Genomic DNA, 16860 nt, shown 5'->3' with positions numbered 1-16860 from the left:
ACCAGCCTGGGATCAAATGTGATGGAATATAATCCAGGAAGCATATAAATCAAATGTGGATCCTTGAGAGTGGATTGAATGCAGCTCTTTCCATGAAAGAGGAGGACAGGACTGAGCAGATCATGCCTTCTCTATGAGTCAAAGGAGAGGGCAGCTGGGTAGGGCTGAACTTAAGGTGTGGCAGATGTGGAGGGGGAAGGGAATGGGGAAGGTCCTGGGGTTGTAGAATGTAGGTGAGGATTTCTTTGGAGATTCTTCTATTGCTTCATTTGGAATAGCTGTGGGAGTAGTATGGCAGGTAATAGTGATGTAAGGCTAAATACTGAAAAGGTAGTGGTGGGACTGAGAAGAATGTTCAAGAATATTGGTCTTGCTTTTGACAGCAATGCATCATATGGACAGGCACTCTGAGGTGTGTTTCCATCAGTGGGGATGGATTTACACTAATCCACCCAAGTTCTCACCCCTATATCCAAGCCCCACCCCACTCCAAACTTCTTTTGTGGGCAGCCTCCCCTATTAGACTCTTCCACCAGGACAGGACTTTGTCTTTTTAAAATGTTGACTTTTCCCAAGAATTTAGGATAAGGATCTGCACAAGAGGGTCTTTAATAATTTTTAAAAGTTGATTATTGATTGAGTTGGTTGGCCAGAGGGGTGATTTATGGGACAAGACAGGGTCCAGCTAACCAGCCTCTATGGAGACAGAATTTGTGGCTTTAGTCCCATTTGTACCACATTCCAACCTTTTATTGTTGTTGAGTTTTTTTTTTAGTGGTATCTGACTCTTTGTGACCCTATATGGGATTTTCTTGGCAATGATATTGGATTGGTTTGCCATTTCCTTCTCCAGTTCATTTTACAACTTAAAAAAAAAAGGGCCAAAAGGGTGAAATAACTTACCTAGGGTCACTCAGTAAGTATCTGATGTCATATTTGAATCATGAAAATGAATCTTCCTGACTCCATCTATGTGCTCCATCCCCTGCCCCACCCAGCTGCCCCACATTCCAATCTAGTTTTTCCCAAATTGTTCTGGACCCTCATATACCTGTGAACTTGCCACAACCCACTGGAGTTCATCCACAGGACATTGTCTCCCTTGTCCCCTCACCACAAGGCATCAATCAACTACACACCCACAGCTAAGACTGCGTGTGTGTATGTATGTGTGTATGTATATATGTATATCTACAAGGAGGCAGCTTGGTGAATGGAAATAACACTGGTGTTAAAATCAGAGGACAATGGTTCACATTCTGATTTTTCTACTTTACCACCTGTATGACCTTGGGCCAATTATTTGAGAGGTCAGCCTGGATGATCTCTAATGTCCCTTCCAACTCCAAATCTATGATTCTAACAGCATTTTAAAAAGTAGATTTTTATTATATTTTATTTTTACTTGACCTGGATTTCCTCATGACATCTCCCCTCCCTATCTCAGAGAGCCATCCCTTTTAACAAAGAATTTTTTAAAAAAAGAAATTAAAAAATAGGAAGAGGAAAAAGTTCAGTGAGATCATGGTGTTGAAAAACATTCTATGCAACCCTACATTCATTTTAAGGTGAGCCTGGGCTATTCAGTAACAGATCTGCACCCACCATGAACTTGAAGAACCAATAGGTTAAAGGTAAATACAAATCAGAAGATACACACTTGAGAATGGACTCATAGGATTGGGTTGGATGAGCCTAGAGGTGTCTCACGATCTGTGAGTAAATAGTATGTGAATATATTTAATCTCTTTATAGTTGGTATTATTCCTGGTAAGTTAAACTATTTAGATGTCATTGGAGCAGTGAATTGATAGGGTTAGGGTTGATGGTAGCTAGTTAGGGAGTGATTTGGTTTCTCCTTTGTTTGTTTGTTCCTTCCTTCTTTTATTTCTTTCTTTCTGAGTTCAATTGGAATTAAACTCCTCAGAAAAGTAGGTTCTCAATAATACTGATTTATAATGTTCATATATAAAACCACACACCAATTATCTTCCAATCAGCTAATCATACACATGTGTTTATACATCAAGCACCTATGATTCCTAGTATGCAAACTCTCTTCATCAAGGCAGATAGTTATCAATCATGATATAACTATAAGTCACCATATATAATTTATAGTTTGATAGAATTGTTGAGATGCGCAAAACTTTGGTAACGTCCATTTTTTTGGTTGTTGTTAAGTCTCTTTTTCAGTAGCATTCAACTCTCCATGACCCCATCTGGAGTCTTCTTGACAAAGATACTGCAGTGATTTGCCATTTCCTTCTCCAGCTCATTTTACAGATGAAGAAACTGAGGCAAACAAAGTTAAGTGACTTGCCCAGGGTCACACAGCTAGTCAGTGTCTGAAGCTGGATTTGAACCCATGAAGATGAGTCTTTCTGATTCCAAGCACATTTCTGTCTCCACTGGGTCACCTAGCTGCCCAACTTGCCCGTGATTAAACAGCAAATAAATGTTGGAATTAGAATTTGAACCCAGTGCTTCCCTTACTCCAAGGTCAGCACTTATCCACTAGGTCACAGTTAGTCAATCAGCAAGAATTTACTAAGTGCTTACTATATGCCAGGCATGGGGCTGAGTACTGGGAATACAAATATAAGTAAAAATGAAGACAGTTCCTGCCCTCAAGGAGCTTACATTTTAATGGGGAAAGGCAACACATAAAAGGAAGCTGAAAAGGGTGTGTGTGTGAGGATGAAGGTAGCCAGGATTGGGGCATAGTAGAGAAGTCTGGGAGCGCAACCAGATTAGAAATGAAGACATGACTAGAATTTGCATCCTCCTTGAATAGAAGTTCTGGGAGAAGCCATCCAATCAGAGGGAGAGGCAGGAAGGGCTTCCAGTATGTGAATTCCAGGGCTAGAGTACTCTTCCAGGATGAAGAGGTTACTGGAGACACAGTAGAGACCCCTGGGATGCAGCATGATGAAAAATGAAGATTAATTGACCTGGGCACTCTCCTTAAATGGAAATTCTGGAAAGAACCATTGAATCAGAAGGAGAGGAAGGAGGCTACTTTGAGGTGTAAGGGCCATTATCCTGTTCTCATAGAATGACAGAGCTAACTAGTATTTTAACCATTACCCATCCCAACACCCATTTACCAGATGAAAACCGATGCCCACAGAGAGGAAGTGACTTGGCCAAGGTCACACAACTATTATAGTAGTTACTGATTCCTTGTCCAGAGCTCTTATCACTATGCTATGCTGCTTCTGAGTCCAAAACTCCCCTACCCCGCTCCAAAAAATTCCACAAACCCAAGCATTGTCATTTATCTCCTAGCTCAGTGCTTTAAGTACCCTCTAAGAACACGAGACTTTTGTTTTATGCACTTGAAACTTTCCTTTGATTCTTTGCTGGATCTGCAGTTTCGTCTTCTTTAATTGAGACTGCCATCCTTAAATGTCTTTTCATCCTGTGCAATTAAAACCCCAAATCTTATGATTCACCAATAGTTACCATTTATATAATGATTTATAGTTTACCAAGTCCTTTCTTCACACTAGTTCTGTGAAGCAGGAAATCTAAATATTATACCCATTTTGCTTCTAAGAAAACAGAGGCTCAGAGTGGGTAAAGTGACTTGTCTGTGGTAATTGGGCTAAATTAACATATTGGTGTTGGCTCTGGGACTCAGACTTTGGACTCTTTCAGTTCTGAATCCAGCACTCTTAACATTCTGCCCAATATATATGAAAGTCTGGTGTAGACAAGATGTGCTATGGATGGGAAAGATCAGCGCCAACTTTCATTATCAGGGAAGATTTCATGAGAGAAGTTAGAGTTTATGGTGTCTAGTATTTGCAAAAATGGAAAGAAAGATAAGTTGTGCCAGGTTAGGGAAGCAACATGAGATTAGGTTCAAAGGTCAGAATAATCTGCTTGGGACAATGAAGATCAAGGAATTTAGAGTCAGAAGGGACACTATAGCTCATATGATTTAACATGTGTTGTGGAAATGAAATAAAAAAACAAGGAAACTGAGGCCCAGAAGAAGCCAGCTCCCCTGGAATTGAGGTGGATGTTGGGACATTAAGGTTGGCTAGAATAAGATGGAATGAGACTGTGTTTTTGGATGTCAGATTGAGGAAACTAGAAAAAGGGGAAAGTAACAGGTGTTGTGCACAGAGACCAGAGGGTGAACTTGGAATCAGAGGGTTTGCGTTCAAATTCTGATTCTGTCCGTTATGAATTGTGTGAACTTGGGAAAATAACTTAACCTCTCTGAGCATCAGTTTCTTCATGTGTAAAATGAAGGGATTGGACATGAACTCGAAGGTGCCTTCTGGCTCTAAATCTATGAACTTATGAATGTATGTCAGGACATTATGAGCCACCAAGGGCGTTTTTGTGATGCACCAGAATGCCAAGGAATTTAACAAGAGACTAATGCCAAATAGTTGAGCTTAACTGTCTAGGGATGACAGTCCTGGCTCACAGGAAAACCAAGGGTATAAAGCAGGGTTAGGGAACCTGCGTCCTCGAGGCCACATGTGGCCCTCTAAGTTCTCAAGTGTGGCCCTTTGAATCCAAACTTCACAGAACAGATACCCTTACTAAAAGGGTGTGTTCTGTAAAACCTGGACTCTGTCAAAAGGCCTCATCTGAGGACCTAAAAGGCCACATGTGGCCTGGAGGCTACAGGTTCCCCACCCCTGGACTCTAAACCAAGGAAGCCTGAACAGTGACCATGGAAATGTGCTCAGGGGTGCAAGTCCCTGATCATCCAGCAGATGGTGGTGGAGAGCTGGCTGAGGTCCAGTGAGCCACACCTGGACTGGCTTGGGTTTACCCCACGCTGGGTCCTGGGGTGGTCCAGAGGGCAGGGCTGCAAGGTGACAACAAGTAAAAGATGAGCAGTGAATGCTACCATTGACCTGCTGCGCAGGGAAAAGCTGGTCAAACAGGTGGCAGTTGTTTTGGGGGAGAGACCAATGGCTTGAGGATAAGAGGCTGTTAGGGTGTGTTGCTGAGGGGAGGGTGCAGGGCTTGGGCATGGATATGGGGTTGGCAGCCAGTTTTCTCCCAGTGGAGCTCAACAGGACAGATCTTGCCATAACCTCCTCCCCTTGTGGCTTTTCAGTTGTAATAATTCACATTTACACAACAAAATACACAATCATAATAACAACAACAGCTAGCATTTACATAGAACTTTAAGATTTGCAAACAGCGTTAAGTGTTATAACATGTGATTCAAATCTCCTTCCTCACTGCATCCCTATGTTTTAGGTAGTGCCAGTCTCATGCCCATTTTACAGATGAGGAAACTGAGGCTTACAAAAATTAAAGGAGTGATTTGAACCCTGGTCTCCTGACTCCAAGATCAGAGCTTCTTCCCCTAAGCTGCATTATTTTATCATGGTGGCATGGTGAGATGGGATACATATTGGAAGAGAGCTGGTGGGGCTCTTGTGGGGGCAGATCATCCTCAAAGAACTATACTGGGTTTCTTACTCTAGGCTCCTGGTCATATAGCTTTTCTTGGGTGGGAGGGAAAGTGCCATGTTTAGACCGTATTTGAAGATGCTGGATCACTTGTGGGGATCATATTTTATGAAGCATGTTGAAAATCTAGGGCATAGGGGGATGACCAAAATGATGAAGGAGCCACAAGATTGTATAAGGAGGCATGGAAGGAGCTGGGAGTATTTAGCTTGGAGGAGGGAATACTTATAAAGGATATGATAGCTAACTTGAAAGCCTATTGGAAGAAGGATTTGACTTGTTTTACTTGGCCTAGCATATAGAACTAACAGCAATGGGTGGAAACTCATAAGAGAAATATTCAGGCTCTATGGACTGCTTAAAATTGGAATCAGAGCATTAGTGTATTTTCCTTCACTTGGGGTCTTCTAGAAGAAGCTAAACATTGTAGTGGGTGTTGTGGAAGTACTCCTGTTCAGATAAAGATTGGACATGATGACTTTGAGGTCCCATCCAACTTTGAGATCCTGCAAATGACTTTGACAAAGCCCTGAATCTTTGGGTGAGGATATGGTTATGGAAATGATTTGGTGGTAGAAGGGGAAACGGACAGAACCAAGCTTGCAATGTGATAGTCGACTTTTCCTTGTTCTTCAGTCCTTGGTTATACTCCATTGTCACTGGCAAAGGGTGAAAGTTATCTTCTAATTTTGGGGATCTGTGATTCCATCCATGTAGGCTACTCCCTCCACTGTGGGAGATTGCAATCCCTCTATGCCTTAGTAGAAAGCCCTCATGAGCTGTAGTCTAATAGAATTCATCACCCAGTGACCAGCACTCTGATGGTGAAAATCTCCAAATGATCTAGGCTGATCCTTGGGAAGATAGTCACAAAATTTATCACTGGCTGGTAACAACAACAGTAGTAGTGGTAGTAGGAGAAGCAGTAGTAGTAGTAGTAGTGGTAGTGACAGTAGCAGTAATAGTAGTAACAGTAGTGGTAATAGTAGTAGTAGTAGTAGGGGTAGTGGTAATGCTAATACTGGTCATGGTAGCAGTAGCAGCAGTAGTAGGGGTAGTGATAGTGGTTATAGTAATAGTAATAGTGGTAGTGATAATACTAGTAGTGGTATTGTAGTAGTAGTGGTAGTAGTAATGGTGGGGGTGGTGGTAATAGTTGTAACAGCAATAGTAGTAGTTATAGTAGCAGTGATGATAGTAGTATAATAGTGGTGGTGGTAGTGGTAGTACTAGTAATTGCAATAGTAGTAGTAGTTATAGTAGCACTGATGGTAGTAGTAGTAATGGTGGTGGTGTCAGTAGTGGTAGTGGTTGTAATGGTAGTAATGGAAGTAGTAGGAGTGGTGGTGGTCTAAAGAGGACTTTAGTAAAGGGCAACACATATGTAATAATAAAATTTAATTAATTCAGAAATTTGTGATAACTCACAAGCCACGTGTGAACCTCATTGAGTATCCAGTATATAAAGCAGGTGGTAAATTGGCACGAGTGATGCTTATAATGTGTCACTGTATGAGGAGGGCCTTCAATGTCTTCAATGAGAAGCACAGAGTGTTGGGCTTGGAAGGGATCTTTGAGATCACCTTGTCTACCCCTCCTTTTTTTATAAGGAAACTGAGACCAGGAGTGGAAAAGTGGCTTTCCCAGCCAGCATTTGAACCAAGGTTTCTGCCAACATTTTGGCAGTGTGGTTCAGTGGAAAGAGGACTAGATTTGGAGTCAAGAGGACCTGGGTCCAAATTCCAGCTCTGCTTCTTATAATCTGTGTGATTGGGCAAGTCTCTTCTCCTGTTGGGACCTCAGTTTCCTCATTTGTAAAAATGATTTGGGGTGTGAGGGTCCCTTCTAGCTCTAAATCTGTAATCTATGATTCCATGGTGCTAAAAGCAGAACTCTCTTTACGCTATGACCTGCTTAGCTTATTACATAATCTGTATTTATTAATACCTATTCAATCCTTATTGGCTATAGTAAAATGAAATTTCTTTTGAATTATTCTGCAATTTGGATTTTCTACTTCTTAAAAAGGACTGTGTCTTACCTGTCTTATAACAGCTTTATCCTTTTCTTGGTACCAAGAAAAATTAAACTTTGCTGTGTGTGCAGAGAAACAAACTAAAGTGATTTTCCAAAGGTCACACAGTTCATAAGGGAGAGAACCAGGATTAGAACCCCATCTGCTTCCCAGTTCACCTCTCTTGTCTGTGCTACAGTGACTGATCCTTTCTCTTTTGGGGCCAATTTCCTCAGTGTGTGCACTCGTTTCTTGGCTTCATGTTTGAAACTGTCATTGTGTTCTTTCCAGGTTTTGTTCTTTCTATGTTGAGTGATATTCTTTCATGTCAGTGTTTCATGTCATGTCTTGGTCTATGACTTCCTCAAGTAACCCTCTGCTGTTTAGGACACTCTTTTTGCACAGCCATACATCATCAGGTTATTTAATAGATGCCTTCTGACATGTTGGATGATGGGTAGGTTGACCGTGTCCAAAACTGAACTCATTATCATTTTCCTCAAACCTGCTCTGCCTCGTAACTTCTCTCTTTCTGTTAATGGAATCACTGCTCTCTCAGTCACCCACACTTGAAAAAAGCAGATTTATTTTTTTCTCCTCCTTATCTCTCAGTCTCTCTGTCCAAATCAATCACAAGTCCTGTCAATTCTCCCTCTGAAATGTCTCTCACTTCCCCTACTTCCTGCCTATTTCCACAGCCACTGCCCTGTGAATCAGGCCCTCGTTATTTTTAACTTGGACAGCTTTCAATAGACGCCTAACCAGTCTCCCGCCCACCCATATTTCCCATAGCCAGCTGCTGCATTTATCTTTTCAATGCACAGGTGTGATAATTCCACCCCACCCCTCGGCCACTGCTCAGGAAGACTTCCCTCTGTCTTCTAGATTATGGTCAGACTCTATAACTGGGCATTGGCAGCCCACCACAATAAAGCTTCAGCCCAGCACAATAAAGCTCTGACTTCTCTTTGCAGCCTCATTATTTATTCCTCTCCATGTGCCACTATGTCCAGATTACTCATGTTTCCTGACTTCATTCTGTACCTTTCCGTCTGTATGTTTCATGCCATTCACTGTGTCTGATATTTTCTCTTACATTTCTATAGCTCTAAGTCCTATTGGAACAATCAGTTATAGCCTAGGCAAAAGATTTGGGAAGAGGAATCACAGATTCCACGAATGTAAGTGTGATAAGGCAGTCTGTAGGGCTTCTTAAACTTTTTTCCACTTGCAGCCCCTTCAGCGACCCACATGTGGGTCTTGACACAGTTTAAGAAGCTCTGGAATAGGCTTCTGGACCAGACCAATAATTCCTACAGCCTCCCCAACAAGTGGTCTTCTAATCTTTGCTTGAAGGTTTCCAATGCTAGGACTTCCCACCCCCTTCCAAGGTAACCCATTATGCCTTTGGTTAACTCTAATTGTTAGGAAGCTTATTTTCATATAATAAACGAAATTCTGCTTCTCTGAATCTTCTATCCATTGCTACTTGTTTTGCTTCATGGAGACCCGACAGAACAAATCCAATCCCTCTCCCATATGCTTGTCCTTCAGATACTTAGAGACAGTTATCATGTGCCCCTGCACTCAGTCATTTCTTCATCAGGTGAAGTATCGCTGTTCCTTCAGCCCATCCTTAAATGGTATAGTCTCCAGTCTTTCATCATCCCAGTTGCTTTTTCTGAATGCATTCCAGTTTATTTGTGTTCTTGCCAAAAATATGGTGCCCAAACTAAACACAATACTCAAATGTGGTCTTGGCCATGACTGAGGACAGAGGGACTATAACCTCTCTAGCTATAAAACAGAATACATAAGTTTGGTTTTACTGCCTGATATACTCTGGTGCCTTCTTAGCTTTCCCATCTTATACTTTACTCCGTTCCATGTGAGCTACAATCCAGTGACACTGGTCTTCTTGCTCTTCTCTTGACATAGGACATTCCATGTCCTGACACTCAGCATTTTTACTGAATGTACCTCTTATCACAAATGCTCTCCCTCCTAATTTCTGCCTCCTAAATTACCTGGATTCTTTCAAGTCTCAGCTTAAGTCCCACATTTTGCAAGAAGCCTTTCCCAGTTAATCAAGGCCTTCCCTCTGATAATCTCTCTAATTCATCTTGTATATATCTTGTTTGCACACAGCTGTTTGCATATTGTTCCCCACCCCCATTAGACTGTAGGCTTCTTTTATTTTTTTTTAACCTTTCTTTGTATCCTCAGCATTTAGCATAGTGCCTGGCACATAGAAAGCATTTAAATACTAGTTGACTTGACTGGACTTGACCCTGTTGACCTACATTAAGTTAAAATGTTCACAAACCATTTCTTTGTTAATATGTTCTAGAATTTTGGCGGAAATCCATGCCAAGCTCACTAGACCACAATTTTCAGAGCCTACTCCTTTTTTGAACAAAGAACATTTTCCCTTTCTAATTCTTAACATCTTATGGGGGTACATTTCCCATTCTTCATGACCTTTTAAATATAACTGGAGGAGTGGCCCAGTGATAATATTTGCTAATTTTTTTACCATCATAGGATATATTTCATCAGGCCAGGTAAATTGAATTAATTTGGAATCTCTAAGTTCTCCCTTACACTATTTGCTTTTCTGTAGTTTCAGTGACTTGTCAATCATTTTCATTTTGCCTTCCCCACTGGAAAGATCATTCTCCTTAACAGATTAAAAAAAAAAAACCTAAAATAAAATGAGTGAGAAACTTAGGCTTCTCAGCATCTTTTGTTATCGTCATCCCACCGAATCTGAGCAATGATCATATTCCTTCTTGGAGTTTCTTCTTATCCCAACATAGCAAAGCACTATGCCCCATTTTGATCACTAGATGGTGCAGTCAGTGCATAGAGTGCCAGACCTAGAATCAGGAAGACTCATCCTCCTGAGTTCAAATTTGGCCTCAGATGCTTACTGGCTGTGTGACCCTGGACAAATCACTTAACTCTGCCTCAATTTCTTCATCTGTGAAATGAGCTGGAGAAGCCACTCCAGGATTTTTGCCAAGAAAACCCCAAATGGGGTCATGAAGAGTCAGACATGACTGAAACTACTGAACAATACAATGAATGTCCCCACATCTCATTGACAACTTCCTTTATTTTATAGTCATTTTATATAGTTCGAGGAAGCAACACCAGTATTACAAATATGTAGTCTTAAAGATAGCGTCTAGTTAGTGCCTCCCAAAAGTTCTCCATATTTTAGGTCTCTAGCCCTTGACCTTGAGGCTCTCATTGCTATTAAACTGCAAGTGCTCAAGGAAGGCAGGATGTGTCAATCTGTTCTCGGATATTTAAAACTTAGTGTGAATGAGTTTTATCACTTTTTGCAATATCGGGTTTTGCTAGTGGGGGATAAAGTAGGGTGAAGAATGTGAAGATTCTGGGTGTCTAACGGCCTGACATTTGATGAGGAAAGAGTAGAGGGTTGTGAAGCTGGAAATAACAGAGAAATGTTTCTCCTCTTTCTCTGCTTTACCAAGGGCCAGCCTTACCCTGAGAATTTGGGTCCCATGTGCTCTTGTTGCTGAGCACCACTGGGAAGGGTTTTGGTTAAAAAACAGAGACTATCCCAGTCTTTGTCCAAATCCATGGTCCACATCTAGAATACTATATACAACTGAGAGAAGTTAATATTATGCTGTTGATAGGGTCATGGCACCTGAACCCCTAAAAGGAAACCTGGACCCCTAAAAGGAAAAGACCATGTCTCTGAAAACAACCCAACCCTTTAACTTTTCCACACAATCCAGCCCCTCAACCCAGTCCCTGGCATTTGTCAGGTTCATTCTAGTCTACCCAGATACTCAATAATCCTGCCCTTTCTCTGTGGCTCTCTGGCTACTTAACTACTTTCATTGTCTGCACTGTTGTGCCCAAAGAAGCGAGACAAGAGACCCTCGAGGAAAATTTGGAAGTGGATTTTACTTTTTCTGCAGGACTGTCCCGGGTCAGACCCAAACTGAACAGTGAGTCTGCATGGACAGTGTGCCAGCTTTTAAAGAGACGCCACGCGGCCAACGTATTACGTAAGGTATTACGTAAGTAGAAAGTTGCAGAGGCCAAGAACAGTGATTGGTCAGTACACACCTCGAAATTCCCTAGCTCATGTGAATTTACCCTAGGCTGAAATTCCCGCTCAGAGATCCAGTTGGGGAGGGACAGGGAACCCAGAATGGGTGGAGATTCCTGTGGGGGAGGGTGGAGCTGAACCTGGCAGTCTGCTCACTTCCAGGAGGGAGAGCTGAGGTTGGGGGATGGGTAAACCAGGTACAACAGCACTGGCCCACTCCAGGTTACTTGCCACTCCTTAATCCCATCCAGATCTTCCCACAGTTTTTCTCTGTATAAAAGTATCAATCCTATCCCCATTAAATATTGCAGATTCTCTTAGAATCTTGCCTGCTTCTATTGGCATCACAATCAACTCACTACTTTAACTGAAAGGCTTGAGTGGTTGAATTCTTTTAAGGCAGGCCACCCCATACCCTTACATTTTGGGGTTCCCGCCACCCCAAACTGCAATATTATTCTATTAATAACTAATTATTTGTGACCCATCCTCTCCTCCTATTTCTGTTAAGATTCTACTCATGAAAAGGTCACTCAGTCTCTGCTGGGCATAACTGAGTGAAAAGATTACTCTTTTTTTTTTTTTGCACTTAATAAATGTTTATTGAATTGAATTAAATAAATGTTTGTCAAATGGATAAATTTATTTAATATATATCATACACCAGGATTGGCTAAAGACTTTCTGTTTATATATATATAGTGTTTATTCTAAGAGTACAATTCTTTTTTTTTTGTTTTTATTAATTTGTTTGTTTACTTCTAGTTTACAAGATTCTGTTCCACAATCCCTTGAGTTTCAAATTTTCTCCCCCTCCCTCTCTTCCCCCTCTCCCCCCATGGTAGCATGCAATCAAGTATAAGATCTGCAAATACTTCTACATTAGGCATTAGTCAGGTTGTAAAGGTTTGTAACTGATGGAATAAACAATGGGAAAGAGGAAAAACCAAACAAGAAAAAGAAAGAGAGCAGGTAGTTTGCTTCAGTCTGCATTCATACTCTGTTCTTTCTATTTCTTTTAGTTCTATCTCTGAATGTAGACATCTCCTTCCATCATGAGTCTTTACTCGTAGTCCCTAAAGCAAATGTTAATTGACTAGGTTGGATGGGACCCCACCCAGCTGGGAAATCTAATTTCTGTTTAGAGTATAAATAGTATCCAGTCTGGGGGATCCCTTACCTTGGGGAAGAAACCCCTGTCCTTGATCCCTTTATTAGAGTTTAGGGTGACCCAGCTCATGAAGGAGAAAACAGTCAGAAAGATCTGGCTTTCCCTGCCCAAATTGCTGGAGGCCGCTCGGTCTCATGATGAAGCCATGTTCTCAGTAGAAGGAGCTGAAGACTTTTAGCCCACCTCCTCATTAAATGTTGACCAATTAGGGTTGAGTTTCACTTGTCAGGGGAGTTCCTTGTCAGAAGGTACATAACTGATGTAAAGCATTTTAGAGTTTCCCTTGGTATCTTTGGTTACTTGGTTATCAATTTATTATTAGCTAGTCTAATTAATAATTAATAAACTGATTATCAGTTACCTAAAACTCTGCCTTTTGGGGGTTTTATTCTCAACATAACTTTGGTCTCTACATCTCAGAGAAGATAAAATAGAGTAGTACTTGATGTTCCTCAAATTATGCTCCTGTCTCTTTGCCTTTGCATGACCGTACCCCATACCTGAAATACCATTCCTCTTCACCTCCCACTAGCTTCCTTCAAGACTTAGCTCAAGGGCTACTTCCTATAAGAGACCTTTCCTAAGTCTCTTGGTTGTCAGTGTCCCTGAAATTATATAATTATTTTATTTTTACTTACCTGTGCATATACCCCAACAGTATTTAAGCTCCTTGAGGGCAGGGACACTACCATGAAATATATTTTGTTTTTATGTTTTTTTAATTCCAGCAGCATGCTAGGCAAGTAGTAAACATGAAATAAATATTTGTTGAATTGAGTTGAAAGTGTAGAAAGTCTAGAGAAGTCTGGATGACTTCTTGTCAGGGATATTGCAGCTAGAATTTGTGACTTGGGTAAGGGTTGGACAAGATCGCCTTTGACACTCCTTTCTCCTCTGATATTCTATGATTTTATGTGCTTTGACCACACTATGCACTTACCAAATGCATTTTGAGTTGAATTCACTCTCTGAAAAGGACACAGAAGGTAATGAAGAAGATGGAGGAAGCTTTTCCTCAAACAGCAATGCTTTTTAAATCTGAAAAGGGGAAATCTGATACCTCTAAGGGAGAAGTGATGATGATGATGATGGTGGTGGTTGTGGTGATGATGATGATGATAGCTAACATTTATATAGCACAGATGATATTAGTGGCACTACCTTTTTGTGGTCTGGATACTAGGCTAAACAAAGGCCCAATGGGAGAGGAAACTTATCAGGAGACCTCTTTCAAAGACTGGGGAAATCTTGCGCCTCTTTTTGTATTCCCAGTGATTAGCATAGTACCCAGCACTTAGTAGGTGCTTAATAACTATTTATTGACTTGATTTTATTATGCTAACAATAGCTATAAAGAAGAGAAACTGCTGGCGGTTTTTAGAATCCCAGGATGGGAGGACGAGACAGCACTTAAACATCAACAAGGACAAATTTAAGACAAATAGGAGGGAGATTACATCACAAAAGGATGAATCATACATTGAGGGAAATCATCACCTTAAGATTTGGTGTGGATTGAAAGTAACAATTGGTTCTTCAAGAGCCTGTATAATGAAATTGCATCATTGCTACATTTAACTTGCCTTAATTCAATCACATGTCTAAGTAAAAATTAAAAAAAATTCAAAAGGGAAGAAAAAATAAAAGCAATGCCTTCAGTTCCAAGAAGCCATTCCGTTCAACAAGAGTGGGTGTGAGATGGGAGCTCTGAATCTGCTCTTCTATGGGTGGTCTTAGTTTCCAGGCTCTCATTGTGAGATCATCTCTGTGCTGAGGGTGATTCTCTTCCCTCTCTCTTATCATCTCCACTACTTAGGTTGACAGAGCTAATAAGAGGGACAATCTTGCATGGATTTCCTAAAGAAACTCCTCTTTGTACTGTCATCGAAGTTAAATACAAGGCAATTGGTCTCAGGTTCCCCTTTGACATTCCCCACTTGTATGATCCACTTCTGTAAATTTAAAGAAAATGAGTTATCTTTATTTGGAAACAAAAACCCTTATAAAATTTTTGTTGTTTAGTTGTTTTGGCCATGCCCAACTCTTTGTGACCCAATTTGGAGTTTTCTTGGCAAAGGTACTGGAGTGGTTTGCCATTTCCTTCTCCAGCTCATTTTGTAGATAAGGAAACAGAAGTGAGTGACTTGCCCAGGATCACACAGTTAGTAGGTGTCTGAGGCCAAATTTGAACTTGTAAAGATGAGTCTTCCTGAGTCCAAGGCTCTGCACTCTATCCACTGCCTAGCATAGCCCCTAAGTAAAATTTTATGCCCCTTATAAAATTACAGATAGCAAATAAACAAAATTCAATTAGAGCAGGACATTTCCAAGGGTGGTTATGCCAATTGGTAAGGCAACAATGAGGTAAGGGAGAAAGACTGGAGAGAGGTTAACTCTACCATGTCTGACAATGTGCCAATCAAGCACATTTAGGAAAATGGCCAATTTTGTGCAAGTAGGTCATTGCTTAAATTGCTGAGTAAGATAAGGCTCCTACAAGTCATGATTCAATTCAGAGAAGTGAGCTTTACTTCTTTTTTCAGCCTCAGTTTCCTCACATGTAACACTGGATGTCTCACAGTGTTATTGTGAAGATCAAATGGGACCGGAAATATGAAAGCACTTTGTAAACTGTAAAAATGCTCTATAAAGGCAAGGTATAATAATTTTTGTTGTGGGTAGGCAAGGAAGGAATTCTAGGAGCCAACATACATAGTACATATGGCATGCAGAGGAAATGCATTTGTTTACCAGCAGGGGCAAATAGTTGTATATTTGGGAAGGATAGGGTGGGTACAGTACTTTCTTCACTTTGTAGAAGAGAGGGAAGAGCCATGCCTGGTGTGTGTGTGTGTGTGTGTGTGTGTGTGTGTGTGTGTGTGTGTGTGTGTGCATGTGCTGAACAGGAGTGTGTTGATATATATATTTAACAAGAGACTCTGAAAAACAAGCTTCATTTTTATGTTTTCTTTACTGTTTTAGTAACATTTTTCTCTATAATTTTTTTTTTGTTTTTTGAAGAGGGGAGGGAGGGCAATTGGGGTTAAGTGACTTGCCCAAGGTAAGTCTAATGAGTGTTAAGTGTCTGAGGCCAGATCTGAACTCAGGTCCTCCTGACTCCAGGGCCAATGCTCTATTCACTGACCCACCTAGCCGCCCCTTCTCTATCACTTTTTAAAATCTAGACTGGGGTAGAGAACCTGCAACTTCAAGGCCACATGTGGCCGTCTAGGTCCTCAAGCACAGCCCTTTGACTGAATCCAAACTTCACACACCAAATCCCCTTAATAAAAGGATTTGTTCTGTGAAACACCTGAGTTGGACCTAGAAGGCCACACATGACCTCCAGGCTACAGCTTCCCCACCCCTGATCTAGACAATCAATAATAAATTAAGCCCTGTTTCCAAGGTGCAAATGCTCATGATGAAAATTTAACAATCAGCTCTTGAGGTAGGAGTTGACTGCAGAGCATCCCTGAAGAGGGCACTGCATTTACTTAGTCGTGTGGCAATGTGAATCAGAGGGAGGTTGTCTAACTCCTTCCCTCTAAGCTCAGAAGCTACCCACGGAACTGGCGATTTAGCAGGCATCAGTGCCTGGGGGTATTTCTCAACCAAATACGAGTGGCTGTTAATTTCCTTCATTCAAGGAAGTTGTTTGGACAAATCAAGAATGGGGGGAAGGAGGAGTAGCTAAGAATGGACCATTCTTTTTCCCATGCTCTGGGGAATGGTTATGGGAAGAGGCCAGTAGAGGGCAATAGCAGAGCATTTTTTCCAAGGTGTGTAGAGAATTTGGTGCTAATAAGAGGATTTTCCTCTTTCCCTTACACTAGGTAGCACAGTGCATCGAATGCCAGGCTTGAAGTCAGGAAAACTTTTCTTCCTGAGTTCAAATCTGTGTGACCCTGCACAAGTCACTTAACCCTGTTTGCCTCAGTTTACTTGACTACTTGCCAGGAAAAAAGAGGATGAGAAATAGATAAAATCAGGAAAAAAAGGAAATAAACAAAACTCCAAAACTAGGAAGAGGAATAGCAAGAAAGAGGGGGAGGGGACTTGAGGATGAAGGGAAGAAGGCCAATGGGAACAGGTTACTTTAGAATAGATTAAGCTAAAATAACT

Source organism: Petaurus breviceps, unplaced genomic scaffold (genome assembly GCF_028583685.1).
Source record: "Petaurus breviceps papuanus isolate PSGF00001 unplaced genomic scaffold, PetGlider_PUasm1.0 91023, whole genome shotgun sequence".
Lineage (NCBI taxonomy): Eukaryota > Metazoa > Chordata > Mammalia > Diprotodontia > Petauridae > Petaurus > Petaurus breviceps.
The sequence above is the reverse complement of the archived record's forward strand: the minus strand, read 5'-3'. Positions refer to the sequence as shown.